Source organism: Anas platyrhynchos, chromosome Z (genome assembly GCF_047663525.1).
Source record: "Anas platyrhynchos isolate ZD024472 breed Pekin duck chromosome Z, IASCAAS_PekinDuck_T2T, whole genome shotgun sequence".
NCBI classification, from domain to species: domain Eukaryota; kingdom Metazoa; phylum Chordata; class Aves; order Anseriformes; family Anatidae; genus Anas; species Anas platyrhynchos.
The window spans coordinates 15,329,276-15,347,018 of record NC_092621.1 but is presented as its reverse complement, the minus strand read 5'-3'; the positions used below and the strand labels follow the sequence as shown (position 1 = coordinate 15,347,018).

The 17,743-nt window shown below is 41.5% G+C and overlaps 1 protein-coding gene across 1 annotated transcript in view; it reads right to left on the bottom strand.

Annotated features, from left to right (window-relative positions):
* Positions 1 to 14,350, bottom strand: part of GHR (growth hormone receptor) — a gene marked incomplete at its 5' end in the record, with an annotated part of 90,979 nt that extends 76,629 nt beyond the window's left edge. The window contains 1 exon segment of the mRNA NM_001310347.1: positions 14,266 to 14,350.
* Between the last annotated feature and the right edge of the window lie 3,393 nt (positions 14,351 to 17,743).

The window sequence follows — 17,743 nt, the reverse complement described above, 5'->3', positions numbered from 1 at the left end:
GAGAAGAGGAGGCTCAGGGGCGACCTTACCGCTCTCTACAGATACCTTAAAGGAGGCTGTAGAGAGGTGGGGGTTGGCCTGTTCTCCCACGTGCCTGGTGACAGGACGAGGGGGAATGGGCTAAAGTTGCGCCAGGGGAGTTTTAGGTTAGATGTTAGGAAGAGCTTCTTTACTGAAAGGGTTGTGAGGCATTGGAACAGGCTGCCCAGGGAGGTGGTGGAGTCACCATCCCTGGAAGTCTTCAAAAGACGTTTAGATGTAGAGCTTAGGGATATGGTTTAGTGGGGACTGTTAGTGTTAGGTTAGAGGTTGGACTCGATGATCTTGAGGTCTCTTCCAACCTAGAAATTCTGTGATTCTGTGATACTGGCCCAGTCCCGCAACTACGACATCATCGGCATAAGTGAAACCTGGTGGGATGAGTCCTGTGACTGGGGTGTTGCGATAGATGGTTACAGGCTCTTCAGGAGGGACAGGAAGGGTAGGCGAGGTGGTGGGGTGGCGATGTATGTGAAGCAGGGGCTGGACTGTGTGGAACTTCAGGTCGGCGATGGCAAAGTTGAGAGCCTCTGGGTAAGGATCAAGGGACGAACGAATAAAGGGGATGTCATTGTGGGAGTCTATTACAGACCGCCTGGCCAGGACGATAGCGCCGATAAATTATTCTTTACAGAACTAAGAGAGGCCTCGAGATTAACTCCCCTTGTCCTTATGGGGGACTTCAACTTGCCAGACGTTAACTGGGAGTGCCACACGGCTGACAAGAGCAAGTCCAGGAGGTTCATGAAGCACCTAGATGATAACTTCTTGGCGCAGGTGCTAACGGAGCCAACTAGGAAAGGGGCCCTCCTAGACCTGTTGCTAGAAAACAGAGAGGGTCTGGTGGGAGATGTGGTGATCGGTAGCCGCCTCGGTCATAGCGACCATGAAGTGGTTGAGTTCAAAATTTACGATGACAGAAGGAAAAGTGCCACCAAAACCTCATCCCTAGATATGGGGAAAGCGGACTTCAGGCTGCTCAGGGAACTAGTCAGCAAGGTCCCCTGGGAAACTGCTCTTGAAGGTCTCGATGTCCACCAGTGCTGGTCATTCTTTAAGCGATGCCTCCTAGAAGCACAAGATCAGGCAATTCCTAAATATCGCAAGTCAGGCAGGCGGGGCAGGAGGCCGGCGTGGCTGACCAGGAACATTCTAATGGAGATTAGGCGGAAACAGAAAGTGTTTCGCTACTGGAAGGAGGGCCAGGTGTCATGGAAAGAATACAGGGATGCTGTTTGTGTTTGTAGGAAGAAAATTCGTGTGGCTAAAGCACACCTAGAGTTGAAGCTGGCTGTGTCTGTGAGAGAAAATAAAAAGGGTTTTTTTAGATATGTGAATGGAAAAAGGAGGACTAAAGAATACATAGGGCCACTCCTTCATAGGGAAGGTCTCCTCACAGACAATGACATAGGCAAAGCAGAGACGCTTAACGCCTTCTTTGCCTCTGTCTTCAATGCCGATGATGGGCTTCGGGACCCAGGGTGCCCTGAGCTGGAGGACCGGGACGGTGGGGATGACAGACTCCCAACTGACCCTGAACGTGTGCGGGATTTGCTACTCCACCTGGATCCCTACAAGTCCATGGGTCCGGATGGGATTCATCCCCGGGTGCTGAAAGAGCTGGCGGACGTCATCGCGGAACCTCTCTCAATTATTTTTCAACGATCCTGGGAATCTGGAGAGGTCCCGGTAGACTGGAAGCTGGCAAATGTTGTGCCGATTTTCAAGAAGGGTCAGAAAGAAGACCCTAGCAATTAAAGGCCTGTCAGTCTCACGTCAGTGCCTGGTAAAATCATGGAGAAGATGGTTCTCGAACTTATTGAGGCGCACCTGGGGGACAAAGCAGTCATTGGTCCCAGCCAGCATGGGTTTGTGAAGGGTAGGTCCTGCCTAACTAACCTGATTTCCTTTTATGATAAGATCACCCATATGGTGGACCAAGGGAAACCAGCGGATGTGATTTTTTTGGACTTCAGCAAGGCTTTTGACACGGTTTCCCATAGGATCCTACTGGACAAAATGTCCACCATACAGCTAAATAAAAACATCATACGATGGGTGAGCAATTGGCTAACGGGCAGGGCCCAAAGGGTTATGGTGAATGGGGCTGCATCAGGCTGGCGGGCGGTCACCAGTGGGGTCCCTCAAAGCTCCATTTTAGGGCCGGTACTTTTCAATATTTTTATAAACGATCTGGATGTAGGAATAGAAGGTATTTTGAGCAAGTTTGCTGATGACACCAAACTTGGAGGAGTTGTGGACTCGAATGAGGGTGGAAAGGCCTTGCAGAGGGATCTGGATAGGTTGGAGAGCTGTGCGATCACCAACCACATGAAGTTCAATAAGAGCAAGTGCCGGGTCCTGCACCTGGGACGGGGAAACCCCGGCTGCACGTACAGACTGGGCGATGAGACGCTGGAGAGCAGCCTTGAAGAGAGGGATCTGGGGGTCGTGGTAGACAGCAAGTTGAATATGAGCCAGCAGTGTGCCCTGGCAGCCAGGAGGGCCAACCGTGTCCTGGGGTGCATCAAGCACGGCATCGCTAGTAGGTCAAGGGAGGTGATTGTCCCGCTCTACTCTGCGCTGGTGCGGCCTCACCTCGAGTACTGTGTGCAGTTCTGGGCACCACAGTATAAAAAGGACATGAAACTGTTGGAGAGTGTCCAGAGGAGGGCTACGAAGATGGTGAAAGGCCTGGAGGGGAAGACGTACGAGGAATGGCTGAGGGCACTGGGCCTGTTCAGCCTGGAGAAGAGGAGGCTGAGGGGAGACCTCATCGCAGTCTACAACTTCCTCGTAAGGGGGTGTCGAGAGGCAGGAGACCTTTTCTCCATTAACACCAGCGACAGGACCCGCGGGAACGGGGTTAAGCTGAGGCAGGGGAAGTTTAGGCTTGACATCAGGAGGGGGTTCTTCACAGAGAGAGTGGTTGCACACTGGAACAGGCTCCCCAGGGAAGTGGTCACTGCACCGAGCCTGTCTGAATTTAAGAAGAGATTGGACTGTGCACTTAGTCACATGGTCTGAACTTTTGGGTAGACCTGTGCGGTGTCAAGAGTTGGACTTGATGATCCTTAAGGGTCCCTTCCAACTCAGGATATTCTATGATTCTATGATTCTATGTTAACAAACAGAAATAACAAACCGTCTCTGCTGGGATGAACAACACACCGTTCACCCAGCGTGTGTGGTAAGCCAGGATATGAAAAGGACATGGAATAACACCACAGAAACAGAAATTATGAACTACAGATAATAATAATAATAAAAATCCCATAAGGGGTGCATTTCTGAGGAAATAAACAGAAGGCTGGGAAAGAATGAGGGACTGGAACACGGCTACAATAACTATGCATGGCTTCATGCAAATTTGATGAATATTAAGAGGTAAATCTCCTTAAAAAAGTAAAAGAATGGAAAAGAGGCAATTTTGTGTTATTAATTAGAGCTCTACATAAGTCAAATCATTTATAAGATTTTGAAGTATTCAAGTTGGAAATGGAATCTATGAAAAAAACTGCTCACATTTCCAAAATCCTTTTTTTTTTTTTTTTTTCACCTAAACAAACTTCGTTTTGGAATACAGACTATATGAGAGCTCCATTTCAAGACCACATTTGATATATTTCAACAAGTCCTGATTTAATTTACTTATATCTCTATTGTAATGGACAACTTCAATACTTTGATCAGAGCTGATTTCTTTTTCTCGTGGACACATGTGTCAGATAATTACTCTGATTTAAACCAAAATTAAACTGGTAACAGGCCAAATGATAATCAATTCTTACATGTTGTTAAGGAGACCTTCAATGAATCTGCAGTTTAGCCATTGTGCTGGGATTGCACTGAAAGCTCTTTTAGGTTAAAGCAGCTCTAAAGGGATACTCTAAGAACAGGGCTATGAAGTCCCAGGATGGCTGTGGTATATGGCATATCAATTCTTTATTTACAACACAGTCTGTTATGCTTTGACAACAGTAACCTGATGGACCAGGTACATACAGGGTGGATATTAACCTGAAGCCTAGTAGGTCACCTCCTTTGGAAGACATCTGCTGAAAGAGAACCAATACAATCAAATTTCTGTCTACCACACATAAAGAAACTTTTCAACTTGGACAAGTCTAAGCTGCTTTGTTTGCTTTTTATCCCCCAAATGAAAACAAAGCAGCAAAGTAGATGCATATCAGCTGAATGAAATGACATCTAGCTGCATTCATGCTGATGTGAATTCTTGAGTTGATATCCAGCTTTACACGCTCTTGTATCACTAAGGAAGAGCACCCCAGCCTGTGTATGAAGGTGGTAGTTTTTTCAGGCTATATAAACACTCTCCTCCACAACAGCAGTAATTTTCCTGTGGCTTTGTTTTATTATTATTATTTATTAAGATAGCAGACAACCAAAACACAAAGTTCAGGGTTTTTTTTTTGCCTTTTTTAATATATATTTGTACAATTGCAAAAGGAAATAAATTTTTTTTTCTGAGCAAAAAGTATATTGTTTGTTTAAAGAAATGTATCACATCAACTTAATGTCAAATATTGTAACAAGAAAGGAAAAGAAATGTCTGAATCTGCATCTAGAACCAACCCCCTAGAAATCTGTGCTAAAAAATTGCCTCTTCTGAAAGAAAAACATTTGACTAAGGTAATTATTCTCAATTTACATAAAGAAATTAAATGATATTCCCAGTGCTGTAAAACAATTTTGTGCTAGTGTACAAAAAACAAGTAGCTTTTCAGTGTCAGCTATGAGCTTTTCAGCTATCAGTAAAGTTTAAATCCCAGCAGGGCGCAGTAGTCTAGACCCAATCCAGCAAAGCAGTTATAGACATCTGATTTTAAGCAGGTAAATATATATATTTAACACAAGAACATGGCTAAGTGATTTCCCTAATGCAACCAGAGCTCTTAGCACTTTGCAGAAATGATGAAGACTGTGAACATGGGAATGATGCTGGCAAGCAACCCATGTGGCATTACTGGGAGTTTGGGTTGGAATTGACAGGATTATTTACATGCTTAATATTAAAGCACTTTCTTGTATGTGCTACTGATTGTCACCATACAGCAGGCCAATTACACTGTTCTAGTTAGTATTTTCTTGCAAGCCCTCTTCTGCATGCTAGTATTTGCATTAAACGATAAGCGTAGTAGCTAACATCTGGGCAATTACAGCCAGTTACTAAAGCCAGCTTCAGCACACTTGTTAGAAATACATATCTCATCTCTTGCACTTTTCTGTAACAGGATCAACTGATCACGGACAGAGACGGGTGCTGTAAGAGAAACTGATATACACAATGCAGCTCCTGCTGACCTTAGGTGAAATGGGGTTTGGTTATAGCCAAGCAAGCATCCTCAGTTTGTGTTAATCATCTTGAATCCAAACTTGCCTTTCAGATGTCAAAGAGTAATTTCAGGACATCTGGGAGCAACGAGTTCAATTTTAATTGTATTTATACAAAAATGTTTCTCATTCAAGGAAAACATTTTCAAAAAGCTGTAAAATTTAAGTTAAAGACTCTGGTATTTATCCTAGACTAATGGAACTACTTAACAGTTCATTACTATGGGACAAATGAATTACATGGTTCAGTTGCATGCTAAATTATTCATGTACTGCTAATCAGATTAAAGACTACATAACAAAGCCTGTAAGGCATTAAGGAAGTCTTTGATTTAAATACTGGATTAAATGGAAGCTGGTAAAAGACAGACAAAGGACATGAACAGGATTTCTGGGTGACCACTCATGATGCAAAAGTACTCACATATTCACATTGGTTATCTGCTGAAACGAGCAGGAGAACTTTCACACCTCACACACTGCCAACAACTTTCTCTACAAATCATTGGTGAACATGTAAAGATTAATAAACTCGACTGAAGGCATAGCAATAAGCAGTGCATTTAAACTGGTGCAGCTTTGTGTGTCCTGAAGTTCGTATCAGTTTAAAGTATGGTTTATATTGATTTAATTTACATTTACTTTAACTATGGTTTAAGCTGATGTTGAGTTAGAAAATCAATTTGCATCTTTTCAACAAAACTATTCTTCAGAACAATATAAAGTAAAATTCTCTGTTTAAGAAGTTTTCTTGTAATGAGAACCACCATGACTGCAACTGCTTTCCATGTCTCATGTCTAAGATCATATCAATACTGTTGTGCGACTATTCTCCACAGATGTGGTGCTTCAGGGGCACACAAATCTGAACACATAACCTGTGTGTATTCACCAAAAACCAGCTTACTGCATTGAACACACACACACACACACACACACACACACAGAACACTTTGCATAGCCGTATAGAAAATCTTGAGCTAGATCCTTAATTCTTAATTGTCTAAGTCAACGCATAGTTATGAGAGACTAAATGATACCAGCATGGGGAAAAGACTATTTTGTATTTTTACATGCAGCATTGTCAAACAAATTTTAATTAGTTAAGTAATAACTGGTGAATTGCTGTCCAAACCTTTTATAAAGTTTTAAAAAGCCAATTAAATTCTCCCTCCAATTCCAGTGGTAAGATCTGGAAATTATAAAATCTGACTATGAAGTTTAAAGTATGCTTTGATGAAGCATCTCACATACCAAAACAGACCATGTCCATCATCAATGGTTTACAAACACATCCATTTTTATTTACAACCAAACATACATCCAAACAGGATGTCTAGAACTTTTATAACAAATCAAACACTTCTGATACACATTTTTATGATACAGCTATCAAAGACACCTTTTAAACCAAGAACTTAGGATGTATGCTGTTAAATCACTGTATACTTAATTGGAGATTTTTCCAAGATCAGTGCATCCAGTATTTCAAAGCAGAGAGTGAAATCAGCTCATATCATTATGTGAATTTACTCAAGTCAGTGTACAGGACGTACTGGGTCCTGTAATCTTCTAAGAACTTCAACCAACTTTTATTCTAGATCATATTTTCAATTTTATCACTGGCATTATTTGAGGCATTTTCATTAGCACAGGACATGAAATAATTCCTTATAAGGAACAGAAGAGTTTGTATGTATGTGTATGTGGTTTTGTGTCTACGTGTGCACTTGCATACACTGAATATACACATATGCACACAGACATACTTGCGTTTTGCTCAGCTGAAATTTGAAAATGTTTTTTCAGCTGATTACTTGCCACCTCATGATGAGGGGAGGTTCCACTGCAGGAAGAAGGTGAGTAGAAGACAAAAAGACTGGATGAGAAAGAAGTATGGGAAGCCTTGAAGAAAATTTTTTGTCCCCCTCCTTTGGAGAAGTCAGAGGATTTGTGACCGGGGACCAGCACAGGTTGGAGAGTGAGTTTGGGATGACAGTATTATTAAGAAAGTGGAGACAAGTGGATTGCTGAGGCAGGGAGCATGTCAGCATGACATTTAAGGGCAATAAACTGAACAGCCATGCCTGATAATCTCTATTTAGCAACCCACTTAACAGTCACTGGTTTAGTGAATGGAATTCATTCAGTTAATCTTCTAAGTGGCAACCTGCAGCTAGCACAGTGCTACATGGAAGGCGAATATGACAGAAGTGGATGATGGCAGCTTGCAACTAAAAATTCACATTTGAAACTGAAAGAGCTGAGTCAGAGCCAATGCCCAACATTTTCTCTAAGAAAACTCAATTAATAAAAAATTTAAGGCATGTCTGCAAATAAGCAATAGAAATAGGGATACCAATTTTTAAGCCAATTTACTGTATCTATTTGTAAAGAGATCTTTCAGTGCTTTCAGACAGTGTTCTCCATACACAGTCTACAGTGGGGGTCAGGGTCATGATGCGTCTATAGACAGGGGAATGGAGACACTGGGAGAAGTGGCTTGCCTGCATCTAAACCACAGTCCTGCAGCAGAGTAAGGCATGGACTGCAGCCGTGTGCAATGATTTACCTGCCAGAGTGCATTGAAGAGTGCAGTTGATGTAAACCTCCCCCTCCATGTTTACCACTTCTCAAATGTCAGTGATTAATAGTCACAGCTCTGCACTGTAACCTTTGTTTTTGGACATCACAGATAAAAGAGACGAACTCTGCACTCATCAGCTAAAAAGGGATACTCTGCAAGGCAAGCTGGCTGGCACATGAGAGCATGTCTGTTTTCACTGACGTGAAGACTCCCCACCTCCCCTGCAGGAAGACCAACACGGTACAAACTGTCATTAAGAAAGTGAAACTTTGGAGCAGATACAACTTTTTTTTTAATTATTTTTTTTAAAGAAAACAGAGAAGAGTATTCACCTTTCTGCATTCCAGTTATTGTTATTTTACAAAGGACCAGAAAGAAATAGGTGTTCACAGACAGGCTTTGGGAGATACCTGCCTCGAGGGGCTACTGAGAGCCAGATCCTTCATCCGCTACTACCAGAACTACTGCTCATGCTCATACCTATTTCATGAGGGCTATCCACAAAAATAAATCCCACACCAAGCTAGATCTCTGGACTCACGTTACACACATAGTACAATAAAAATGAGCAGACTACGGGTGAGGACATTGCACTGTATCCACAAAGAGCTTTGTACAATCCTACTGGGCACCCTCCTGGCCTAAGATGGCAATTAACTCATCTGAAGTCTGAACAGCAGCCATGCCTCTGTAGCCACTGCCACGCTGAAACAGGCAGTGAGAGTGCATTCACATGAGATGGTCAACGGAAGTCCAAGCAACTGGGTCTCCCTTTTAATCAGCGGATCAGGAACCACCGTACTCAACTGCTGGCCCTGCAGACTAAGCTGCAGCTTTTAGTCTCACCAGCATGATCATGTGTGGAAACCTCCTGCATGGAAGGGAAAGAGTTTGACGGTCCCTTTTGTGGTTCTCGATATCACAGAGAACTTAATTTTGAGCAATAAAAGGCTTCCATTTTAGAAACACCTTACCATGTAAGCTCATAGATCCTTTCTGTTTGTTTAGAAATCATTAAAGATAGCATCTGCTCCCAAAGTACGTATGACACTTAGCAATCACACCTGAATCACATGGAAGCAACAGCAATCACAACGAGCATTATGAGTCTGACTGACTGCTCATAGGTACTACTACACACTACAGCGTGGCCTTAGGTAAGTCACACTTCCATAGATGATCATTTTGCCAACATTACTAATACTGAAGAATACTGCAGTGGATGGAGCTTCAAGTTTTGAATTGCCATGATGTATAAATCAGTGCTGATTTTTCGTTCACTTACTGCACACAAGTTTCTCTTCAGCAACCAGAACTGCGAACAGGTGACTAGACTTGTATCCTATAAAGAATAATGACTCAGTATAGTTCATTCAAATAAGATATTTTCCTGCTCCTGCTTTCACAGATTGTATAAGCGATAGCCTGCAAAGATTTTGGAGAGCTTATCAGCCATATTCTCAGCCAGCTCTGAATATAAATTGGTACTGGGTGCTTTAACCACATGTTGAAGTCCCAAGCCCCTCAAATTCTGTGGTCCTTTCAGAGCTTAGAAAGTGAATCCAGATGTCAGCTGTTCTATGGGTTGCAGAGAACAATTAATTGCAGGATTACTCGGTGGTCTATAAATTAGTTTCTTGGCTAAGAAGGGCCTGCTTTTGGCTGGCTTGGAACTGAGTTTATTTTTCCCTTGGCAAGCAGGCTTTCCTCCAATCTCAGACAAATCTCACAGAAAAGCACACACTGTGGGTCAGCCAGGTTTCCCCTGAATAGTTCAGCTGGTAGGGAGGTATCCAACAGCTGTACCCTTACAGAATAGGAATGTCCTCAGAATGTAGAAGTTGTGAAGAGCTTGTAATTGTGTTTTAATTTCTCTGTGTCTTTTTTTCTCCATATTAGAGAAAACGGTTTTGTTAGATTTCAAGTCTCAAATAATTCAAATATGCACAGGGCTCACATTCAGTGATACGGATACTTATTCTACATCTTGCTATCAATGGTGCTAGGTATACTTGTAAGCATATTTGATAAAAGATCTAAAGAACAGATTTGAGACTGAACTGTTGAAGTATCATGCCATATGAAGTATCATAGCGGTAGGAAACTTGTAACGTGGTGTGTGATTTTTTTAAGCAACTAGCTTATTTGAAACAACCTGAAAGCTATTTTTCTTTTTCCAAGAAGAATCTGTCCTGATGGGAATAGTACATTTAATTTACTGGTGTGACTGAAAGTCATCTGATATGGTAACAAGCAGATGTTACTAGGCTGTAGCACAAATTAATGGAGATGGTGGTACATCTGAAAACGAGGACTAGCTTTTCCTTCTGTATGGAAAATTGGATTCTCTAAGTAGGTTTTTATTTATGGTGTGTAGTTAATAAAGCAGGTCTTGCCCAAGTAAAGATGCTATTCAGCTTTTGCCACCTGTGCCTGGAAGAGATGAGAAATGTTTTTTAAAGCCATGAAGGCTGCACCAACCCCCCTGTTTTTTCTGTCATAGCTGCAGGGAGATACCAGGAGCTGCTGCTTTTCCAGGAGCAGCCCCTTGCTCCCCTCTTTTCCTTTATCCTATTTCTTGACCTCTGCTGGCAATGGAAAAAGAAGGACAACTGCCTTCATTAAGGAAAAACATGGAAGGAGGAGAATTGCTTAAAAGTGTGGTGAAAGGGAATAGTTGCCTCCCGTGGGAGAGGGGCACAGAGGGTGGATGGGGCAGAACAGTCTGCTGCTGCTCAGCTAACAGGAGATCAGCTGCAGCTAAAAGGCAATATTGAGACTAGCCTTTCCAAAATCCATGCTTACAAAATGCTTCAGCAAAGATTGGACCATACTGATGTATTTTTACTAGTCATACATAATAAACCCTAGAGTGGTATCTAAAGGGTAAGACCCGATTTGCTGGTGTGTATTTTTAAAGCACACAAAGTAGTGTCTGGGAGAATAGGTTTCCACAGATTTACCTGATTCTTCTCACTGGTTCAGTGTAGCACATTTAGCCTGGATAATCTGCTTTTCACAAATAATTCCTAAATGGCGTATGTATGAGATATTGTACCCAGAATTCAATCTGAGCAGCCACGAGTCAGAATAAAAGTGGCTACCAAGGAGTGCAGAGTATTCTCTTTACTAAAACAACAACAACAAGTAAATATTTTGTGCAGTATATTTTCATACTTACATTCTTACTTTCCTTTCTATTTTAGGCATATTAGTCAATGAAATATGACTGCCTGTAGCCATTTGCCAGGATATAATGCTTGACTTTGCCAGACTTATTCAAACTGAATCTTAACTTTGATTTCAGATCTGCAGTACCACATGACTCAACAGCAGCAGAACTTAATTCAATTTATTTAACATCAAATTAAATTGTCCTACTGATGACTGTATCACTAACTGGTAAAAAGCAAACACTTCAGATTGTATGATGAACTGATAAAGCGAAGGTATGAAGAATAACCATAAAGCTAAACAATAAGATGGTTTTCCTTTTCTGTAATTAAGCATGTATGTATTTTTTGTCTACTAATAACACTTCTGATCTGGGTTTGATCCCAGTCAAAAACTAGCAGACATGATCCACAGATGGTGGCTAGTTTGTGGCAGCCTAACGTCACCAGATAAGTTGCCTGATTAGCAAAGTATTACATCTTGTTGGTATTAAACTGCTGGATACACTTGTTGTCAACATAACATGCACAAACTGACATTCTCAGCTTAGGCAAGCTCTTCCCTGCAGTTAAAAGGCCATTGACAAGGAGAAGCCCTGTATGCCTGTAAGTTTTTCCAGACTGTGGAGGCACAGAACAGCCAATTTTATTTCCATACCCTTAGCTTTTCTCAGGCACTCATGGCACCATGAATGGTTTCCTACTCCCTAAGTTGTATGCAAGCAACTTAGCAGAGCTTTGTTTAAAAGACAGAAGTGTGCTGACCTGGTTGCTGGTAAGTGTTAATAGCTAAAGAAATGCCACTTACTGGAATATTTTAGAGCAGTTATTTTACAAACATCTCTGCTACCTTTGGCCAGATATTAAAATTTTTTCCAGCATATTCAGCAGAACTACCAGCACTCTCAAAATCTATTTAAAGCTGTGCCTCGTGTTATCTTCCATTGGGGCTGTAAATGTCAATGAGGCACAACTTACTCTCGCCACATCTATGGGTCACTTTCAGTATCCCAGACTTGAAATAACAAGGCATCTGTTTAATTTTTAATTTTTAGGAAAGAATGCAACACATTCATTTAGGATAAACAAAATCCTTATTCAGAGCAGAACACTTTATTAATCTCAGTCTAGAAAATGTGCAGATGAACATTTCCCACTGTGCATAATGCATTAAATGTCTCAATTTCACCAAGAGCTGAGAAGTAAACTTGCCTCCAGATAATTGAGCTGGTACTGTCAAATCCGTATTACAAAGTAAATATATAAAGATTTGGCTCTTATTTGATCTACATGAGAACAGCTATCACATTTCAATTCTTAATCTAAAACTAACTTGGCATAGATAGTATAAATTACAGGTATGCAATTTTCAAGATATCTGGCCAGCATAATCTCCCCTCCCTTATCCTTGGAGTAAGCTAGTTCCCGTTCCCTGTGCCAAAATGTTTTCTGTCTAGTTAGACTAGACTAGTTAGTGGAAAATACCAAGCGAGAAAGCGCCACAGAAATGATTTTTACCACCCAAGGATCCACTATAAATTTCCAAGCGCACGGTCACACTTAAATGCAAATGGTTTGAACTCTCCCTTGGTAACGTGGTGTTAATATTGGATCAAATGCGATACACGCTGTGTGAGTAACAGCGTTTCCTGAGGATCAGTGTGCTTTGGTCCTTCCTGAAAGTTAAGGCTTATTAGCCTCCATTTACAAATAGGAAACAGAAACACAACGAGGTTAAACAAGGTGGCAGAACCACAGAGTGAGCCAGTGGTGGTGCTCAGAAGTGAGTCCAGAGACTGTGTCCAAGCTGGGCACTCCAAGAGCGAGACACACTCCTTGTACTGCTGCTTGTAGGGGAACAAAGACCAGGCAGCTTAGCTAGGGAACAACCAGCTTGCTCAGCACAAAAAGCCAGAAAAAGAGCAGAGAACAGCTTTCTGTATGGTTGTATTGCCATGCTTCAGCTGTAAAATGAGAGAAGTCATTCATAAATGACTTTCAAGGGTGCTCATCTTAATAGGAGAAGGCACAGTAACCACCACAAGGAAGGTTTGGTTTGCGGAGGTTCCTTATGATGGTAAATTATGCCCATGTTACATTTTCACAAACAACTTTTCACTATTCTGACCTTTTTACTTTTTTAGTATAACCTTAGAAAAGTCTCTTAAGCACAGATTCATGGTACAATGAAGGCATCTAGAGTTCAACCATCTAATTTTAGAAACATTAAAAATATGGACATAGTGTGGCAAGTTCTACCTAGTGTATCACAGCCAAAGAATTTCTATTCTTTTTAGTAACATTACATTTGTGTACACTTACACAGGAATAACCAATTAAGCCTCATAAAACTGTTATTGCACACAGATAGCAGCAGTAAAGCAGTATGTAATCATTTAACTCTAGATAACAGCTTTCCAATTCCACAGCCTAAGCAATCATGAGCCTGGAACCTGTACCCACAGTGTATTTTTATGACGTTTGATTCAGATTTACCCCTACTGTAATTTGATCAAATTGCCAGACATGCACTCCAGATATGAACAAGAATAACTACTTGAATTCATTCTGGATCCCATTTAAGAGTCATTTAAACTAAGACTTTCTATCTACTATATTCCAATATGCATTTCCAAGCTCACTCTCCCTGGAAAAACACAGAATGTTATCCCATTAGTTTTAATATTCTGCATTCAAAAAACTAAGCAACTAATATTTTAGTTAACTTCATGAATGAAAAGTGTTTCATGAAAACACAGTAAAATAATTTTTCTCTGACATGGAAAAATGGCTTTGAAGTGCTTCTATCAGTTACTAAGCCCTTTGTCTCAAATGCCGGCCACTGGAGTTCAGCAAAAAATGAAGCCATCAACTTACAGCTGGATGGAATTTGATAGCCTTAATTCAAATATTTCTGTTTTGGGGGGTATGCCATAAGATAATGATTGGAATCTCATTCAGAATTCTTACAGCATTATTGTCCTCTGTAGGAATGAAATAGAGAAATTGTGAGGATTGCCTGCAGAGCACTACAGGGCTCTATTGATCACTCTGCTTACCCAACATTCACCATGAAGTCTCCTGCAGTTAAGATAAAAGTTAGCACACTACCTCAAATGTCAGCAGGGGATGGATGATGCTTCACGCCTCCCTCAGCTCAGCTGCGAAGTGCGACCTTCTCCAGCCATCCCAGCACCTATGCAAAATAAGGGGAAACAGAGAAACCATGAGCTCTGGAACGATGAAGGTCACAGTGGTGGGGAGATGACATAACATAATTTTAAGTATAGTTGCCTTGGCACTGTCCTTCTTTATGGAAGGCGGTCTTGGGAAAGGCCACCAGCTGGGCAGCCTCCACAATGGCACTGCGAGGTGCACCTGGGCTTCTCACTCAAACAGCGACGGCTGCCTGAAACCCCCTTTGTCACTGGGGGCTTGCCAAGCAGCAGCACCCTATGCTAACCTTGACATTAAAGCAGATGAACACAGATTCAAATGGCAAAAGGAAGTCAGGAAGACTGATCAAGACTCATTTTCAATGTACATTTCAGTGTAAATCAGCCAGCCTTGAAGGAAAATCAGAATTATCACAAACAGGGTTTGGATGAGTAGTATCTCACTCCTAATATATTAGCGAATAAACTACAGTGTAGAAACTCATAAACTGCTAGTTTTAAGAAAGTAACACTGCCTTTTTCATTAAAAGGACAGTGCAATGTGTAAAAGGCTGACACCTCTGTAACTATGTTAAAAAAAAAAAAGCAACAATAACAAAAAAATACCAGATGAGAAAATCCTTAAACTGAATATAGAGCAAAATTAAACTAACATTTGACAATAAATGAAGGAATTTTCCTTGCAAAACAAGAATTACATGAAATACTAATTAGGCTTAAAAAATCCTTCTATATATTGTTAGCTGAAGTGAAATCTTCAATTAGTTCCATTGATATATACCATGGAACAAAATTAGTGGAGAGGTTCATACATGGTAAGGCTTTACTTTTTACCCCATAATATACACAATCAAGTTCTTATAACCCACTTTTCAGAAACAGCCTGCTCACATTTTATGAGGTTACACTTTTATGTAATTCAATAAGGAGTCCTAAGGTGATTTAATTGTGAATTTTCAAAAGATCTCTTAATTTCACAGAGACTAATTGACCTGTGAGCCACAATTGTGTTTTTCAAAAATAAAGGGACAGCTTAGACTGAAACAAAGCTGTAAAGTCTAAGGCAGCTGTTGACTGAAATGAGCTAACAAGGACTACTGACAAATTCCTCTTTCCAAACACTTGGTAGGATATTAGCAAGTGGAAATCATCTCCATGTGACAAAGTCAGAATCCTACTACAAAAGCAAAGGGGAAATTATTCCAGTAGTCTTTCCAAAATATTTTGAAATCCTGCTCAACAGTAGAAAAGATCTCAGCTACTTTATGGGCAACACGAGGGAAATGTCCTAATTTCTGATTACCTAATTGTACTCAGAACATTTTGTTTCACTCTTGGTAGCAAGTGCTGATAGCACAGACTCCATGCAGCGACACTGTTTATCTGCAACGCTGTAGTTGAGAACAAGCCACACAAGCACGAAGCCAGTTATCTCTGCACTTGGCTCTGACGCTTCATTACGTGTGAAAAAGAGGCAGTACCACACACAAGGTAACGAGCTGGATGTTGAAATGGCAAGCAGCCACATTTGCAATGATTCTTGGAAACATGTCAACTTCAGCAAAAGGAGAACATAGATTCACAGGAATAAACTGTATAGGTGAGGCTTTTTTTTTTTTTTTTTCCAGAGATAAGTTCTTTTCAGAAACAAACTTGTTTACTCTAACCTCTGTGGCAAATGAAAGGATTACAACACTGAATTATAAGATAGAGCCCGTCCAAGACTTCTTTGCTTCCAAACAAAGATCAGATGCAACTCTTAATTGGGATGTCATGATCTGTGTCCATTTCACCTCCTCAGTACCTCCCCCACACACATAATAAAAAGTAAAAAACTGAAGAGGATGAGACGGACCAAACATGTCAAAAGTTCTACAAAACAGTATTCAAATGATGACCTAGTGCTGGGAAAAAGTCCCATCTTTGCAAAACTATTCATGGTGTTTTCAGGTAGTATCTGAAAGGCAGATCTCAAGGCAGGCAGGACAAGGTGCTGCACTGGGTATGCAGGCAGGAACCTCTTCCCCAGGGAGAGAACCACGGAATCACAGAATATCCCAACTTGGAAGGGACACACAAGGATCATCGAATCCAACTCCTGGCACCACACAGGTCTACCCAAAAAATTCAGACCATGTGACTAAGTGCACAGTCCAAATGCTTCTTAAACTCCGACAGGCATAGTGCAGTGACTGTGTCCCTGGAGAGCCTATTCCAGTGTGCAACCACCCTCTCAGTGAAGAACCTCTTCCTGATGTCCAGCCTGAACCTCCCCTGTTGCAGCTTGACACCATTCCCTTGGGTCCTATCACTGGCAACTAACGAGAATAGGTCGTCCCCTCCAATCCCCGTTGTGAGGAAGCTGTAGGCTGCAGTGAGGTCTCCCCTCAGCCTCCTCTTTTCCAGGCTGAACAGGCCCATTGACCTCAGCTGCTCCTCATACGTCTTCCCCTTTAGGCCCTTCAGCATCTTAGCAGCACTTCACCGGACACTCTCCAGTAGTTTCATGTCCTTTTTGTACTGTGGTGCCCGGAACTGCATACCGAACTGCACAGAGAGAGAGAGAGCTAGACGGAATTAAGTTAGTGCTTGAAGAGAATGCCTGGGAAGTGTATGAGATCTCCCAGGAGATCTCAGCCACTTTCTGGAAGGAAGGTAGACATTTTACTGTGTATACAGCTCGATGTTTACCTTGTAACTCAAGTGAGTTGCTCCAATGCAAAGCTGCTGAGATGGCATTAACTCTACATTGTGACTTGGAAGTCATTGGACAGAAGGGAAATGCTGCAGCAGGGCAGGCTCAAACTTTCCCATTAGTCGTTGACTTGATCAAGGCTGTTTCATCTTCAGAAACCGAATGGCTAAGGTACATATAGTAACATACAAGCATGTAATTTTATGTTCACTGCAACTGCCTTACTCCACTGTGCGTGATCTCCCAACAAAGGAAATGGAAGGGACAGTGGCCTGGGACTAGACAAATACCAAGCACTGTCACTTCATTTCTATATGCACCACAAGGTGACATACCTGCTTTTTACAGATATGGGCATATATACATGCTTATACAATCGTGCTGACAATATGTTACAGTATTCATTTAAATTAAACATCCTAAGGCTATACCTCAGGTGGACACTTGACACATCCACCAAAATTAAGTCTAAAAAGTAAGACGAATGATCTAGTGACTCTGGGCTGAAAATGCACACGGTTACTGTGGCTGTAGCCCAGCATTAACTTGTGGTCACTTGAATTCTCCAGAGCACTTGACAGAGACTTGACTTGAAATATTTTCAGAGTGACTTAGGTACAGCACACTTACATACATATGCACATAAAACCTTGAAAAAGCAAAACCAGCTTATTGCTCAGATTCAGAGAAGGCATGTGTATACCCCTCCTCTTTAGTT